This window comes from Indicator indicator, chromosome 17, assembly GCF_027791375.1.
Source record: "Indicator indicator isolate 239-I01 chromosome 17, UM_Iind_1.1, whole genome shotgun sequence".
Lineage (NCBI taxonomy): Eukaryota > Metazoa > Chordata > Aves > Piciformes > Indicatoridae > Indicator > Indicator indicator.
The window spans coordinates 5,507,913-5,525,319 of NC_072026.1; positions in this window are offsets into that span (position 1 = coordinate 5,507,913).

Sequence of the window (17,407 nt, forward strand, 5' to 3'; positions counted from 1 at the left end):
CTCCAACCTCCTTTCCGGGAGTTGTAGAGAGCCAGGGGGTCTCCCCTGAGCCTCCTTTTCTCCAGCTGAACAACCCCAGTTCCTTCAGCCAGTCCTCACAAGACTTGTGCACCAGACCCTTCACCAGCTTCCCTGGGCCCATTCCAGCACCTCAAAGTCCTCCTTGGAATGAGGAGCCCAAAACCGAACACAGTATTTGAGGTGCAGCCTCACCAGTGCCAAGTACAGGGGGGGACAACCACCTCTCCAGTCCTGCTGGCCACACTATTGCTGGTGCAGACCAAGATGCTGTTGACCTTCTTGCTCAACAGCATGGAGTGGAGTGATACTTCCCTTTGGGAAGGCTGCAGGAAACAGAACTGTCTGATGGGCAGCACTGGTGCCCCCCAGTCCCTTGTGCCCTTCAGATGCCAGTGTCTCTCTGGCACAGCCCCAGCTCCCCTCCTCTATTAAAAGCCAGTCATGCTGAGCTGTGCTGTTACTCTCACCTGGATCCCTGGGATCATGTCCACATGAGCTCAGCCTCTCTGTGGTGCTTATTTCAAAGGTCAGGCTCTGACTCATGACTCTACTATGGTGATATTTTTGGCTGGGTTTTAATCATTTTCTCCTCTGTGTGTCATGCACTTCTTGTCCTCCCAATTACAGTGAAAGTAGATTATTAGCAATAGACTAATTCAGGAACTACTATGGAGTTATTGACAAACACAGAATCTAGTCCAACAACATGAATTCCACACTCATCCTCCCCACTTCAGTGCTGGGGTTGGGATTAACACTGGAGCAGACTGTCCACATTAGCTGAAGGGTAGAAGCCAAGGGAGGTATTTTGTCTGCTGCTGTGAATGTTTATCTTAAAATCCTCATGTTTAATGTCAACTTACCAATGTAAAACGGAAGACAAAACCCTGTCACTGTTATCCTTGCTGTTAACTTGGGGCTTCTGTCCCATTTCCAGTGACAGAACTCACACTTTTCTGTGCTCTACAGAAAACCAGTGCCCTGCCCTTTAAACTCCATAACCTCACTGTGTCTGCCACAGGCACTCCAGTCCAGATCACATCAACTCCCAACTCTTTCTGACATTAATTGGTATGCCTCAGTCCAGACCCATCATGCCCAACTATTTCAACTCCTGGGATCCCAACAATTTTAAAATGGCATTTCCTCTGCAGCAATTTTATTCCACATTAATATCATGCCTTTTATGCATCATTATTTGGCAAATGTTAATTCATAGCCTGCCCTCCTGTGAAGCAGAGAAATTGCATTCACTAACTTAATTTTATGCAAAGGAGAGAGTGGAAAAATCCAACCATTTGCTGAGGGCAAAGAGGAAGGATCAGTGTTAACAGGGGTGTAAGAGCTCAAAGGTCCATCTCTCAACCATTCCTCTCCTCAGCATCCTGAGTGCCAGGCATCCTTTTTTGGCTCACCAGCAGAGACCTACATTGCACTTTGCTGACATCTTCTCTTCTATTTTACTCCACATAATCTCTTTTATAAACACCAGGATTGCCCAGGCAGTAGAACAAGAGCAGTCTCTGCCTTCCCTCTCCCTTCTCTCCAGCAGACTGGCAGCAATGTGCCTCCATAGCTTTTATGTTCAATGCCCCTTTTCTTCAGCCTGAAGATGACATCACACAAAATCCTGCTCCATCCATTTTCTGCAGCCAGGCACTAAGGCTTGGCACCCACACCTCTGCCCTCAAGGTGGCTTTGCCACGTCCATGGGAGCACCCCAGCAGAGACCTCACATCACACTGAGTGAAGAGATAACGCTGTTCCTGACATGCTTACAGCTCTGGCACACTGGTATCTCTGCTTTCCCAGAAGACAAGACTTCCTCAGCTGGTTTTCTTTCTGCTGGGTGACAGCTCTGACACGCAGGAGCAGTTAGCTGGTCCCAGCTATCACAGGTGCAGCGATGTGCCAACAATACTTGACACTGGCACAACACAGTGCTCTCCTCTGCAATCATTGGGCATCCTTTCTAATACTGCATCTACTGGAAACTCCTATCTCAGCTGGCAGATGTCTGGATTGCCAAAAGCTCTATCTCAGCTTGGGGAGGTGGCAGGAAAGGTCTTCTGGAAGCTCTGGACAAGCTCAGGCGGTGAAGTGCAATTACCAAGAAGCTGTTTGTACAGAAGATGGATTTTGGTGCACACCTAGGATGCTGCACTCTTCAGACAGCCAAAAGATCAAGCAGAGTGTGTGCAGCAGTTTAGCCAACACACTTTCCTGTTACTAACACCTCAGGTATTTATTGAGGCTTGAGAGAGAGGAAAACTCTCTCTGCACAACCAAGACACTTAATTCTCCTTTACAACCAAGACACTTAATTCTCCTTTTCTGTTTCTCCCTTGTTTTATTTCTCTACTCTATTTTTCTGGCCTTTTCTGTACTCACTTAGCTTTCCAAGAAATGTGTCCATTAGAAGTTTTCCTGTGGCTTGAGGTATGATTTTACCACCAAACCCACCCTTTGTCATAAACCCCCCACTCATTGATTGACTGATTGCTGAAGTCTGAGCACAGTTAATGAGACTTCACTCTTGAGAACTCATGCATGACTAGGGCAAGGGGAAGTATTTAAGACATGAAATCCTTTTTCCACGTGAGGAGCTGAGAGTCAAAGGAGCATTAATAGCAGCAGGACTGACTTCCAATTCCCAGGCTATCAAGAAACCCAAACATAACATTTATAGAAGTTCTGGTGTCATGCTTAAGTTTTTATTAAGCAGTTTGTAGCAAAGTGAGTAGGACTCTAAGAGAAAAAGTTTTTTCTGATCGTTCTTTGACTGTTTTAATACAGTTTGTTTGCATTTGAGCAACAGCACTCACTTGGACCACCAGTCTGCCCCCACTGCCAGCAGTCCTGGGGATATAGCTGCTGGCACAGTGAGAACACTCACTTGCCAGCAAAGGGCTGTACCAACCAACAAGCATCACCTTGTTTGGAGACTCCATCTTTACCATGGCTTGGTTGTGCTCAAAGGTACAAAAGACTGAAAGCAGGATACATTCAGGCTCCCCTTTGGTCAAATTTAGGTGCTGCTGAACTTGCCAGGCCCTCATCCTGGATTTCTCACTGCTCCCCATGTCCTTCAGGATACAGGGGAGTGTCGTTGTCTCCTGTGGGGATGGTCCTGGAGATGTTATGATTGGAGATTGGATGTTAGAAAGAAGTTCTTCCCCATGAGGGTGGTGAGACACTGGCACAGGTTGCCCAGGGAGGTGGTAGAAGCCTCGTCCCTGGAGGTGTTTAAGGCCAGGCTGGATGTGGCTCTGGGCAACCTGATGTAGTGTGAGGTGTCCCTGCCCATGGCAGGGGGGTTGGAACTGGATGATCCTTGAGGTCCCTTCCAACCTTGACAGTTCTGTGAGTCTATGATTCTGTGTCAGGGTTGCTCAGCCTCATCAGCTTGCAGCTGATGCATCTCTCCTTGCTTGGGTGACCATAATACAAAATGAGTTGATTTGTTCTGTTAGACTGCAGAGGACCTTACCCTTTTTTTTTTTTTTAGGTGATTTTTCATCTCCACCCAGACATGAAGCAGAACAGCTTTCCAGAGGAAGGTTTGTGTTCAAACAGTCTCTCTGTGTGGGCGTCTGCTGGAGGCAAGGGTGTTCTCCAGCCAGGGGAGGTACACTGGCCAAAGCCCCCTCCAGCACAGGAGATTTTCCCACTGAGGAGGAAGGCTCCTCCCTTGCTGGACGATTGACTTAATTACACAGTTTCAAGACAAGCACAGCAACAAGAATCACTTCAGTTCTGCCTGATTCTGGTGTACCTTGTCAGAGCTCACCTGATCCAGTCCCTCAGAACACACTGGTGGGAAGAATCTTTTGTGTCCTATCCAAACTGATCAACTTTCTGAGCATCTTCACAGAATCACAGAATTAACCAGGTTGGGAAAGACTTTCAAGATCATCAAGTCCAGCCTATCACCCAACACCATCTGATCAACCAGGCCATGGCACCAAGTGCCTCATCCAGGCTTATTTTAAACACTTCCAGGGATGGTGACTCCACCACCTCCCTGGGCAGCACATCCCAATGGCCAATCTCTCTTTCTGTGAAGAATTTCTTCCTCACATCCAACCTAAACCTCCCCTGGTTCAGCTTGAGACTGTGTCCTCTCCTTCTGTCCCTGGTTGCCTGGGAGAAGAGACCAACCCCCACCTGGCTACAGCCTCCCTTCAGGCAGTTGTAGAGAGCAATGAGGTCTCCCCTGAGCCTCCTCTTCTCCAGGCTAAACAACCCCAGCTCCTCAATCTTGCCCCCTTCCAAAGCATGTGGCTTTTATGGGAAAGCAGAGGAACCTGGGGTCATCAGGAGCAACCAAAGAGGCATCTTTGATGGCTAGGTCTTCTTGAGGTTGCTCTTGCTGCTGCAACATTCCCTCAAGGCAGATGGTGACACATGCACAAGGGGGTCAGGCAGTTGTGCTCCTGGCCCTTTAAGCCTTGATCTGAAATGTAATACTTCAGGAATATGATGGTTTAAACAATTTTAGTCAGTGAGTCAGTTCCGGATTATCAGCCTGCAGAGGGAGGGCAGTGACTCTCCTTCATAAATCAGCAGCCAACCAGCTCTTGCCTTTGATGAATGTTATTTTAAAGACTCATCTCACTTATTAGCTCCAAGTACACTGCCCATTAATCACTGCAAAGGAACACTGCACCCTCCTCTGACAGCTTTATTCCTGGGATGACTAGCTCAGCATCACCAGAAAAGGGAGAAGGAAACCCAGAAGACGTGGTGCCACCAGATACATGGGGACAAAAGTGCCAGTATGGCAAAGTCACTTCAAGTGATGGGAAGAGGCACATAAATGCTTGCAAGACTTCCAGACCTAAAAAAAAAAAAAAAAACAACATACTAAAACCCAACTAAACCTTTGCCTGTCTTCAAAGCTTTGCCTGCCTAGGGAATGAGGAGTGAGAAGGGTCCTGTGCCAAAACGTGAGTGGTTTAGAGCCTGGGTAGAGCAGGCTCTGGTTGCCTCCTCTGACAGCATCTCACAGATATAAAAACTCAGAGAGTGTGTGGCTATGAGCTATGCTTGTTTCCAAGCCTGGTGCTGTCCCACCAGTATGTAGCCCCTCCACTACTTAAGTGAGCTCCTCAGTTTGGCCACGAGTCTGCACCTCTGTGTGCCTCAAGCTGTGGTTCACTGAGGAGGAGCATGGCAGCAGGAGAAGCTGCTGAAGAACAAGTTGCTTGCACAGGGGCTTGGATTTCCTATTTGTTTCCAGAAACAGAGAGAATCTGCAGTTCTACCCTAAGTGAATTTGGTGATAGCAATGAAGAGCCTCTGGGTCTGAGTGAGGATGAAAACCCATCCCAGAAGCATCAGCTCAGTGATGACTTGCTCCGACTCGCAAGGCTTTGCGGATGGGTGGCAACTGCAACAACTGCCAAGAAGTGACCCAACCTCTTAAGATCTCAGAACAAATCTATTAGTGGTCTGATTCCACTAGTCTCTGTGAAGAAAGAAGAGGTCTGTCCCTCACATGCACTATGTGTGAAGGGAGTTGTATCTCAAGAGAGGCTCGTGTGTGTAAGTACACACAGAGTCACATTTTCAAGGGTGAAGAAGGGGGAACCACGCTCCCTGACACTGTGGTATGAGGCTGATGTTGCTTCATACTTGATTCAGAGCATGGGGAGGGCTTCATCCTATTTTAAGGGGGCTCAGGAGGCAATGGTTTTCACCCAGTCTGGCAGGTGCTGTGCCATCTCAAAAACAGCACTGCCCAGATGCTCTGCTCCTGTTATGATGCGACAGCAGAGGAATGCTGATGGATTGTAGCTGATGGAGTTCTCACAGCATCATTTCTATTTTTTCCTCACAGGCTTCATGCCACCCCCGTGCTGGCTCAGCTCAGCCAAGCTAAACCATGTGCAAAGTTTTAAACTCCTGACTCTTCCAGGTGAAATCCACCTTTCCAGAACCTCCTTTTTCTGCCTTCCCAGGAGTGTCTCCAAACTTCTTGAACCCATTCTCCTCTGCTGGGCTCCCTTCTCCAGTGGAGACTGGTCATTTAAGGGGCTAGGCAAGACCTACCAAAGTTACAGCCAGAGCTGGTCTTGTAGACTTGCCCATTTGCTCAGAAGGTTAAGCATCCCATGGACAAAACTGCTGCTGGCACGACTTATTGCTGCTTCAAACCATTAACTTTTTCATACTAGAAAATACATTGATAACTGAAAGTAAATCTTTGCTTGGCTCATGTCCCACCACTGACTATCAGCAGAGGAAGAAATTCAGTGCTAAAACCTTGTGTGAGGATCAGATACTGCTGCAGCATCTTCCCCTGAGAAGGGCCCAAAGGATGTTAACCAAAGGAATGACTCCAGCATGCCTTGGCCAAAATGAAGCACTTGATGCCTACTGACACTCACAAGAAGGTGAATCCTCTTCCATCATCCCACATGCTCAGGAAAAGTTTCCTAAGGATTTTGAAAGCCCTAATCAGAGCTCTCTGAAGTTTGTTTCACTAGACTTTAAAATCAAGTACTAAAGAAGCCTTGGGGGTCTTGCCATGAAGTTCACTGGGCCTGGCAGAACACCACCATCAGTTTGATGATTCTTTCTCCCCATTGCTTTTGCATTTCATCTTCCAGAGCTTTCTTCACTCTGTGCCTTACAAGATACTACCGTGAGAAAGTGAAAGACTAACACACTGTTATGAGGCTGGCAGGCTTGTTAGCAAAGGCATTAACATCAAGTTTGAACGTTTCAAAATTAATCAAGCCGAACTGTGGACTGCCCAATGCCTTTAAAATTGTGAAGGCTACAGAGGAAAGAAGGGCAAGTGTCTGTCTGGTGGCACAGGCAACCCCAGAGGAGGAGATTTTCCAGGAGTAGGGACTGGCTGAGCAGGAACAAGGTCTGTCTGAAGCAGGGGAAGAGTTTCTTGCATCACAGACTTGCTAACTTAATGAGGAAACCTTTAAACTAAGATTGATGAGGCTGCTGACAGAAGCCTACAGGTGGGTCCAGACCACAGAGCCCTGGAAGGAAGCCTAAGCATGGGCAGAGTGGGGACAAGGAGGGAAATAATGGCTCATTTTTTTCCCCACCCTCTTTGATGTCTGAAATGCACAAGTAAGCTCTTTGCCAAAGACAGCAGAAGATTCAAATGGCAAAAATGTTCAAGCAGAAAGTGAGTTGTCTGCAATGGGAAAATATTATAAAATGGGAAATATTTTAAGTTACTTTTTTTAAAGGAACCAGCTGCCCCTGAGGTCAGGCTTGCACCCCCTGCTCCCTAGACCTGCCCAAGGCCCAAACCTTTTCATTTATGCAGCTGCAAGTACCAGCAGCCCAGCCAGCATCTGGTTGGAGGAGTTCAAGCAGGCAGCATGCGTGAAGGTCCCCATACAAAGGGGATGGATCTTTACAGGGGAGCATGGACCTCCCACCACCCAGGACCTGACTGAAAAGGCCAAACAGACACTGTGGGTGTCTATCTCCTCAGGCACCATGGGAATGAGGGTTAAAAAGTTATTTAGTAGGCAGACATCTGTTATCAGGGGAAAGAAGATGGTGGTCACCTAAAAATCTTGGGCCACAAAGCAAATTGAGCCAACATTTATAGACACACACATTAATTACCAGGGACATTAGCACATCACAGGAGTTTGCTGGGCTGCAAATATCACCAACCCCATGTTGCTAGGTACCTTGCTTTGGGAACTGCTTCCTGAGAGCCTCATCAGCTTCAGCAAATTAAAGAAAGGCTACATCCTCTTTAATCACAATTATGACCAAGCTCACAGACAGGATCCAAAATGGCAAAGGCTAAAACACCAACTGAAAAAAAAAATCCAACCCCCAAAGCTTCCAGAAGGTAACAGATATTCTGGGGCAACACTTCAGTGATTTTTATTTTTTTCTGCTCAAAAAAAGAGTCACAAGTAAAGCAAAATCATCATGTTCACTTCCAACCCTAGCAGTGAGCCTGCTCTTAGCAGCAGAGCAAGAAATCAAAGCACATCTGAAACCTGCTCCTGGAGACAAGGGGGAAGGCAGATGGTCCTTGCCCTTCCATTATCCAGTTGTACCTGGACTTACACTTCACAGTGCTCAGCTCTCTCCATACCAAGAATTTTTCCCCAAAATAGCCTTTTTGGTACACATCATGACAACAATAGAAATCTGGCCCAATATCTATTCTCTGAGGTTTTCTAAGGCAAGCTCTTCATTACCTGCCCTCTTGTAGGGTAAAAGAGAAACTCAGGAAACTGAGGAAGAGGCATGAAAAATAACCAAACAGAATAAGCCAGTTGGTGGCCACAAGCCCACCCTTCTTCAGGAGCAGGGCACAATGGATCCAGCCATGTGCTAGGAGCAGAGGAGGAGAGCAGGACACTGAGGAACCAGAGTCAAAGGAGTTGTGGGGAGTGGACTCCTAGAAATAGGCTCTGGGTGATGAGGTGAAGAGCTGCAGCTTGCTCAGGTGACACGCAGCCAGCACCTGTAGGGGATCACCACCATCACAACTGGCAGGCTCAGGATCTTCAATAAGCTTTGGTACCTTTTCCCATGTTGCTCAACAGCACCCACAGCCTCCTGTGACATCCCAGTCAGCTGCCAGAATTTTGTAACCCACATGCATGTCTGTGCTTTGAAAAACAAGTCCTGATTTTTTTAAAGCCAGCTGTCACCCCCTGAGAGCAGTGGCACTGCTTCCCCCAGGCTGGAGGGATGGTTATCCTGCTAAACCCCAGGAAGGGTTTCCATACCCTGAGGCAACATACAGGGCACTCTCATCATTCACCTAACACAGGACAGAAATCTTTGGGGGTGACCTCTCACCCAAAGCCTACTTTAACTCTGGGGTGTGTTGGAGAGAGGAGAAAAGGACCAAGGCTGGGCTTTGGGCAAAGCTGTTCCTTCCTGCAAAGCCCTGGCTTTAGCCTTTGAGCCCTGAGGCATCTCTCCACACACAAGGACTGCAGCCTGGGTAAGTGGCTGTGAGTAATCTTGCTTGGATGATATTTTCCTGAATTTATCAACTTTTAACGATTTTTTTTTTTTTTGTGACCTTCCTGAGTAAGTACAAACACTGGAAATGATCTGACTCTTGCAAGCAGGAGCTGGCAGGGTGAGCAAGAGCAGCTGTCAGGAGCATCATTCCAGCTGGGGATGATGGCAGATTCAAAGCATTTTAATAATGCTGCTGATGGTTGTTAAAGAAGAAAAAAAACACAAAATGAGGACTTAGTGGTTTGCTTTCATAACACACTTCAGGTGAAAGCTCTGTAGCTTTTCACACAACATGAACTGATGAAGCCCTTTTGGCACTTGTGTTGCTGTAAGAAGGGAGCACTCTGCTACAAGATGAACAGAAGGACCTGATCCCACACCTGGAACCTCAGAGAACAGCCTGGAGGCACAGCAGCTGGGCAATATGCTGCAAGTAGTAACACAGCCAATAACCTTTAGTCCAGGACCATGGGGATTTGATATGTGGTGCTCTGCAAGGTTGGGCTAAGAATCACAGAATGGTAGGGGGTGGAAGGGACCTCTGGAGATCATTGTGTCCAACCCCCCTGCCAGAGCAGGATCACCTAAAGCAGGTCACATAGGAATGCATCTAGGCTGGCCTTGAAAGTCTCCAGAGACTCCATCACTTCTCTGGGCAGCCTCTTCTGGTGCTCTGACACCCTCAGAGTAAAGAACCTCCTTCCCATGTTTAGATGGAACTTCCTCTGTTCAAATTTATGCCCATTACCTCTTGTCCTGTCACTGGGGACCACTGAGAAGAATCTGTCCCCATGTCCCTGGCACCCACCCCTTAGATACTTGTAAACACTAATAAGATCTCCCTCCACAGCCTCCTCTTCTCCAAGCTAAACAGCCCCAGCTCTCTCAGATTTTCCATTCCCCTAATCATCTTAGTGGCACTGTGCTGCACTCTCCCCAGTAGTTCTTTGTCCTTCTTGAGCTAGGGTGCCCAGAGCTGGACACAATACACCAGGGGAGGCCTCACATCGAGGGGCAGAGTAGAGGGGGGAAGAGAACATCACTTGACATACTGGCCACACTCCTCTTAATGCAAGACATCATCCACTGCAGATCTCATTTCCAGGCAGTGGCAACATCCTGTGACCTTTGGGACTGGCTGGGTGCTTGGTCCCTCGATGGCATGGCAGGCTCAGATGCATCCCCAAAAAACCTTGCTGTGACCTGGGTTTAGCTGTGGTACTGCAGATTCCAGCAATGGCTCTGTTAATTCAGCAAGGCAGCCAAGGAAATGTTTTATTCCTTTCCTGAAGGCTCTGGAACCAAGGAATGATTTATAGTAATTTATTTATAGTCTGATTCTGCTGCATTTCCGCTCAGACCGAGCCATGTGCCTCCTTCCCCACACAGGGCTTTGAGCTAACTCCCTGGGAGCCAGTGGTTGAACCTGAACCTTGATTGCTAAACACAGCAGGAGCTTCAGGTAAAAAGAAAGAGGAGAAAATAGAAGTTAATGGCAAGTAATAGCAGTATTCATCACTTAAAACACTCACAGAGTTTCTGCACATCTGAACTACTGCCTCACAATATTGAAGGTGAGTAGGTGTTAGTGAGATGTGGGTTTGAGCTCTACCTTACTCCTTCAGAAAAGCTTTACCAAGACAAAATGCTGATTGAAGCTGGTCTTCCACATTTAGATGCTACAAGGAGGTGAGAAAATTTTAGTTCAGTTGATGACTGATGGCATCTCCCAACCTGCTGTCCTGTGGCTGGGGCAAAGGGAAGAGTCAGGACTTGTACCATCACCTCCCTCTCACAGGTCCCACATCATGCTCTGACTCCCCTCAGGAATGTCATCAGCTTTTGCTTGAGTTAGAGATGTCAAAAGGCAACAGCCAGCCTTGTCCTCACAGCACCATAATTGCATTATCCTCTGGTGGTCTTTGTGATCTTTGTGCTGCAGGGGACCAGTCTTGCTGCCTTCACTTTTCCATCTCTTCACAGGCATTAATAGTGTGACTCAGACACCCCCAGTGCAGAAGAAAGGCTGGAAGGAGGCACATGAGGCTCTTTCTCCTGTGGTCCCATACAGCTACATGCCCTTTCTCCTCACTATGGTCCTCCCAGATTAGTCCAATCTCCATATCTCAGCATCATTCATCCACTCCTGTGGCAAAGAGGGGCATCACTCTATGCTTTTATTCCTCCACAGACTTTTTAAAGTTGTCACTTTTTAAATGGTCATCACAGTACTAAGCCAACACCTCCTTGTCTGAAACTTTCTACACAGCACTATATGATCTTAGCATCCTTCCTTCTGCCATCTGATACAAGAACCCTTGCATGCACTGTGCTGATACAAGAACCCTTGCATGCAGCACTGTGCTTCCCATATAAAAACAAACCAACCAAACAAACAAAACAACACACCAGAGTCTTGTGATTTTGAGACTAGAGGACTCGAGTGGACAGAAGGCAGGATGCCCACTCATGAGAAGAAATGGAGACAAAAGATGGCACATTGTTCAAAACACCCTTCAGAGCAAGGCTGGAATTCTTTGGGGGGGTACATCAATTGCAGGGGAAATAGCTGTGGGATTCATCTCTTTGTTTTAACTTCCCCGGGGCAAACGTTTCCCAACACTTTTGTGTGTATATATATAGGTGGAACGTTCTTACTAACAAATCACAGACTGGAGAGACATTATGTCAGAGGATGGAAACTGATACCATCAACATTTGGTTCCACTTCACTGGAAATTTATCAGCTACCTTGTCTTCTCCAGAGGAGTTCAAAGCTTTAAGCTCGGGCTATCAGCGGTACTTGGCTGCTCCCTGCCCTGCCTGACCACTGCGCTTTCACCGTCAGGAGCTATTTTTAGTCATATGAATAACGAAGAACTTTTGGAGTGGATCCTGAACTGTCCTGAGACTCCAGAAGAATGTGACAGCGGCAGTCGGAGCGGAGCGTTCCCGCAAGCGCTGTGTTTGTTCGTGTGCGCAGCTCCCTTTCATCCCAGCCTCTGCGGTGAGTCACATTTCCTCTGCCCACGGCTTCCTCGCAAAGAAGTGCTCTAAGAATGAGGTCCTCTCGTCCTGGCTCCGTGCTCAGCGCCGGCCCAGGAAGTTCAGCTTTTCTCTGGGTTGTTTTCCATGGCCCCGAGTACAAAAGGCTGTGCCAGGCTGGCTGTCAGTGGAGTGTTGTGAATCGGCTTCCTCTGCCGATCTGCGCTATCGCTTCTGGGAACTCAGCACTTGCTGGAGCAATCCAGCAGGGCTCTGTTTGGAGCTGGAGGTCAGGCTCCCTTATCTTGAGTATTTTAATGCGTTCTTCTCACTCAGATACAGAGCTCCTCAGATTGTGTGTTGTGTCTGAGGTCCCGGAGGGCTCTGCCAAGGCAGCAGGCAGAGCTCCAGAATTACAGCGCTGGCACTAGCAGCAAGTGCTTTAAAGGGAGGCACATCCCTGGAGAAGGATGGATGGCTGCTTCAGAGCTTCCTGAAGTGCAGGTGAACTCCCAGGGACATGCAAGCACACACACAGACATCTCTTACGGTAGATCAATAACCTTATCTCCTGTCATAGATGTCTAAAATGCTCCAAACAGGTGCTCAATTCTGTCGAGTCTCACATCACGTCTCGTAGGACTTTCTAAACTCTCTTCACTCACACCACCTTGCACTTATGCTGAAAACCAGCAGTTTAAGGTGGGTGTGATAGCCTTCATCCTACTTTCCACTGCCAAAGCAACTTGAAAATTGGTAAAGATGCCCATTTGGGGCCACAGTTTGGAGAACTGGCTTGTTCCCAGTGTGTGACATCCCTTGCTGGTGAGTTCTGCCCTGGCACCAGACACCTCAGAGGAAGGCAGCAATGGAACCACTTCTCCCAGGTGGAGGTAGCAGGAGGATCTGCTACCTGAAGAGTTTAATGGTCCCATCATCTGCTGCCAGGTAGAAGATGCAGTGCTTGGCATTTATTTGGAGTTCTCCTGACTTTGCAGTGTTGTTTCAGCCTTGCCCGTGTCTCTCCTCAGTCAGCAATGTCTCATTAAAGGCCATTTCCAATAGACTCTGGAGGGGACATGGATGGACATATGGCCCAGGACACACACACCCACCCCTGTAGGGAGTACATGGACACATACACAGACCCACACACATTCGCAGGGACACACAGACACACATCCGTGGGCACGCACACCCCCAGACTCTCAGTGGGGACACAGATGGGGACATACATCCTCCTCCACTAAGGGTGACACAGACATACATCTGTGGGAACACACACCCACTCACAGGGGGCACACGGAGGAACACACACACACAGGCATGCTGCTGTAGTGAGGGCAGACAGACACACATAGAGCGACACATGCAGACACAGGCACACAGCCCCGCGGGGAGGACACGGCCACCCTGCTGCTGCACACAGACAGACAGACACAGACTGACACAGCCACACACATACACAGACATACAGACACACGCACGCCCACGCGCGCTCCCGCCCACCCCCTCCGGCACCGACGGTGGGGCGGGGCTGCAGCGCCCCCTGGCGGCTGCCGCGGGCGGGACGGGAGCTGAGCGGGGCCGGCGGGGCAGTGGTGGGGGGGATGCTGAATGAGGGGTGTCTGGGGCCAGCTCTGGGAACACCACGCTCGTGAGAGCAGCACACGGGAACGCAGCCGCACGGCCCGCAGTCCGCACTCGGGTGGGGTGGGAGCTAATCCTGCACTTAGTGATAGAGCACCTAGAAATCTGCCCTTGTACTGTGGAAATCCGGGCAAGAGATTCCCCGAGGTGGTCACTCATTACGTGGGGAAACCCTGCTCAGCCAGCCTCCCTCTTTCTTCTTGCCAGCCATCCCAGTGCTGTCTGGCTCTGCCAGAAGCTCCTCCTGACAATGCTGGTGGCTGGAGATGTGGGAGTCAGAGCCCTCACATTACTGCATCACCTCCACGAGTGCCTGGTGACACCCAGCAGCTAAGGGCAGTGCTGGAGCCAGCTGCCCACCATTCTGTCATCACAGGAATATGAGCAACCATGTGTGAGCCCTCACCTTCCTGAGAGCATTTCATAGAATCATGGAATGGTTTGGGTATGAAGAGACTGTTAAAAAGTCATCTACTCCAACCCCTCTGCAGTCAGCAGGGACATCTTAAACTTGATCAGGTTGCTCAGAGCCCTGTCCAGCCTGACCTGGAATGTTTCCAGGGACGGGGCATCCACCACCTCTTTGGGCAACCTGGGGCAGTGTTTCACCATACTCAGGGTAAAAATCTTTTTTCCCCTCAAAGGCCACAGCAAAGCTGGAAATGTAAATTCTATTCCAGGCCTTGCCCTTCTGTCTAAATCCCATCTCTCCCCCAGCCTGTAGCTGCAGCTCAGTGACAGTGAATGCTAAATGAGATCCTCCTCCCAGGCAGAAGACGACCACCTGAGCCCTCCCCTACACAGGGGACCCACTCACACTGTTCAGACTTCCTAGACTGCACACCAGTTCCCTTAGCTTCTGAAATAGCAACAAAATGCTGGAGCCCAAGCAGGAAGCTCCATGAATAAGAAGAATCTAAAATGCTTTTTATTAGCAGTGAGTTTTCAAAGCCACCTGGGTACCACCCTCAGAGCAGTCTTCCTCCTCTTTGGGCTCTATACCCTTCAAACAAGCGTGGAACAACATGACAATGTTATCTTCTTGCCTACAACACTTTTTGCCTCCCTCAGCCCTGGGTTCCATGGAAACTGTTAGATGAGACCCACTCTATTTTCATGGTTATTCAATGTAAAAGTTCCTTTGGGCCATGAGGTACTCAGCGAGGTCTGAATCAGCAAGGCAAAACCAGCAGACGTTATTCCAAGTCACTGTGGGGTGGTCAGTGATGTTTGAGAGAGCCATGAGAGGGACAAGCAAATTCCTCACCTAAGAAATCTGTTCCATACCCCACTGACATGTTCTGGCATAAAGCAAAACAAAGCCTGAGAGAAAACAAAGCCCTGCATTTGAGCAGAGGAACTGAGGTGAAACAGCTGAGGCAGTTGCAGTAGTGAAATAAATGAGCAGTGTTGGTAATGCTGATCTTGTAAGGAATTACAGGACCTTCAGTAATGTCAAGACCTTGGTGGGACACATTCCAGCTGAAAAAATAGACTCCAGTTTTCCAGGCCTTTGGCTTCAGAGTGGGGGAGAGATGAGACATGACGTGGCATGTGTGGTGTGCCACCCACCATGTCCTTGGACCTTCTGTGAGCTGCCAGCAGCTCCATCCCCTCCTGACTCTCAGTTGTGCCTCTCTTTGCAGTGTCTCCATGTTTGGAGGCAGGTTTCCAGTTCTTTCTCCAAGGTGGCACTGCCAGGAACAGCACCTTGCCAACAGCAGCCAGTGGGACTTTAAGCAATTGATGGGACAGCTTTACACCAGGTTCCTAGGAGATGCACATCAATACAAATCCCATTTACTCCTGTCCACATCTTGTTAGGAGAACATTCAAACCAAAAGTGAGTTAGGGACAGTCTAAGAGTCAGTGCAGATGCCACAAATGAGAATTTTCCACTTGATAAAGCTGTGAATGTTGTTCTTACAGGGGGAAAAAATCAAACAAACAAACAAAACCAACACAAGACTTTGCATTTTGTGGTATCAACCTGACCAGGCACCAGTCTCTGTGCAGATAACAGCACTGAGACAGAGAGCAACTTTCTTGTAAGGAGGAAAAAAAAAAAAAACCAAACACATCAGCAAGGAGCAGTTCCTGGTCAGTGACCAAAAATGCAGCTAATGGACAAAGTCCACAGCAGAAGTAAAGTTACTTTCAGTTTTACCAGCTTAATAATTACACAATTAGCTAATAATTACTCCACAGGCAATCATCTTCTGCACAACTAGCACAGGATTATTTAGTGGTAGCAAGAATCCTAACCTAGGTCTAAATTTAGGTTACCAGCCTGACATACACAGTGAGGTGTTTGGGAAGTAAAGGGCCTTACCACTAAGTCTTCAGGCTCCTTCTTGTCACAGTTAAAGAGCAAAAGGAGTGACCCTGTGTGGGTGGATGGATGGACACAGTCCTCTTCCTCTCATTTATATGTACTTCTCCATCTCCCTGTTTTTCAACACAAAGGCATTAGCAGAGATCAGGAGGCACTAGGAGGGAGCCACAATGCTTTGAGCTTTAATGGTGCTGTGAAATGAGCCCAATTAACTGTTGCAGCTCTAATAGCTCAGATGTGGCTATTTCTCTCCCAGCCTATGCTGTTGCATCCTGCACCTGCAGAGTGTGAGGACACCTACCCCACCTTTCCCTCTGATAGTTGGAGCAGCCCTGCCTCAAACCAATGAAAGTTTTTCCATTTAATTCAGGACCCTTGAGTCAGGTTACAAAAGAGAAACAGCTTTGGTTTGCTGCTTTTAGCTTTGCTAGAGGAGGGAAAACCTCCATGTGAAGCAATGTCAGCTTTAGCCCCTTGATTCAATGTTTTTTTCTTTCAGATATTGAACAGAAAAGAAATAAGGTCGTTCCTGCAGCATCATGTGGCAGGGCACAGACCATTTGCACATTAAAAAGACCATTAAAAGAAGTCATTTAGTGCTAGATTTGTTTTACCTGCATTAAGCAGACTGACAGTGTCTGTTGTGCCACACTACAGCATCATTCTGCACTGAGCTGTGCTCCTAAGAGAATATCTTTTATTTCCAAGTGAGAAAAGAACCATTTGCATGGAACCTCTTTTACAGAGATCTCTCTCTGGTTTCATGACATTTTGAATGCCCTCAGGTGCTGTTAAACCTCTGTCAGATCCTATAAAACACTGAGCGCAAACCCAGCCACACAAGTCAGCATCCGGGGAGGGAGCTTGCTGATTTCAGCATAAAACAAAGCCACTTGGTGCTTTCCTTGCTGTAGCCCAGTCTGAGGAGCAGAGAGGTAGGTGAGAAGATGGTTCCCTCATTCTCTGCCCAGACTGGGCTGGAGGATACCAGAAATGGGCACTCTGGGTACTCTTGTGCCCAGCTCCCTGCATGCCCAGCATCCTCGGGGATGGGTGGCCAGGGATGGAGTGGGGAGACAAGCAGAGCTGCTCTGTGGTTCCTGGAGACCCTCCTGGGCTTTCACTACAGCTACTCTTCCTAAAGGGTTTTGCACCCAGGTTGCACCAAAACAGGCTGATCTTTATTCTGCCTGAACCACCTTCTAGTACAAGCAACTGAGCACAGCACCTGGGCTGTGGCACTGTGTGGTACCCTCTCATCATTTGGGGGCTGTTTCCTTGTCAGGTGTCCAATGACTTGAAATACTTACATGCCTCAGGGGCCTCTCCAGAAGGGAGTCTTGCAACCTTCTGAAGCTGATCAAAGCTGGTTAAATGATTTGCAGCTGCAAGTTCACTATTCTGCTTGTAAAGTTTCTTCAGAGAGAGATGCAG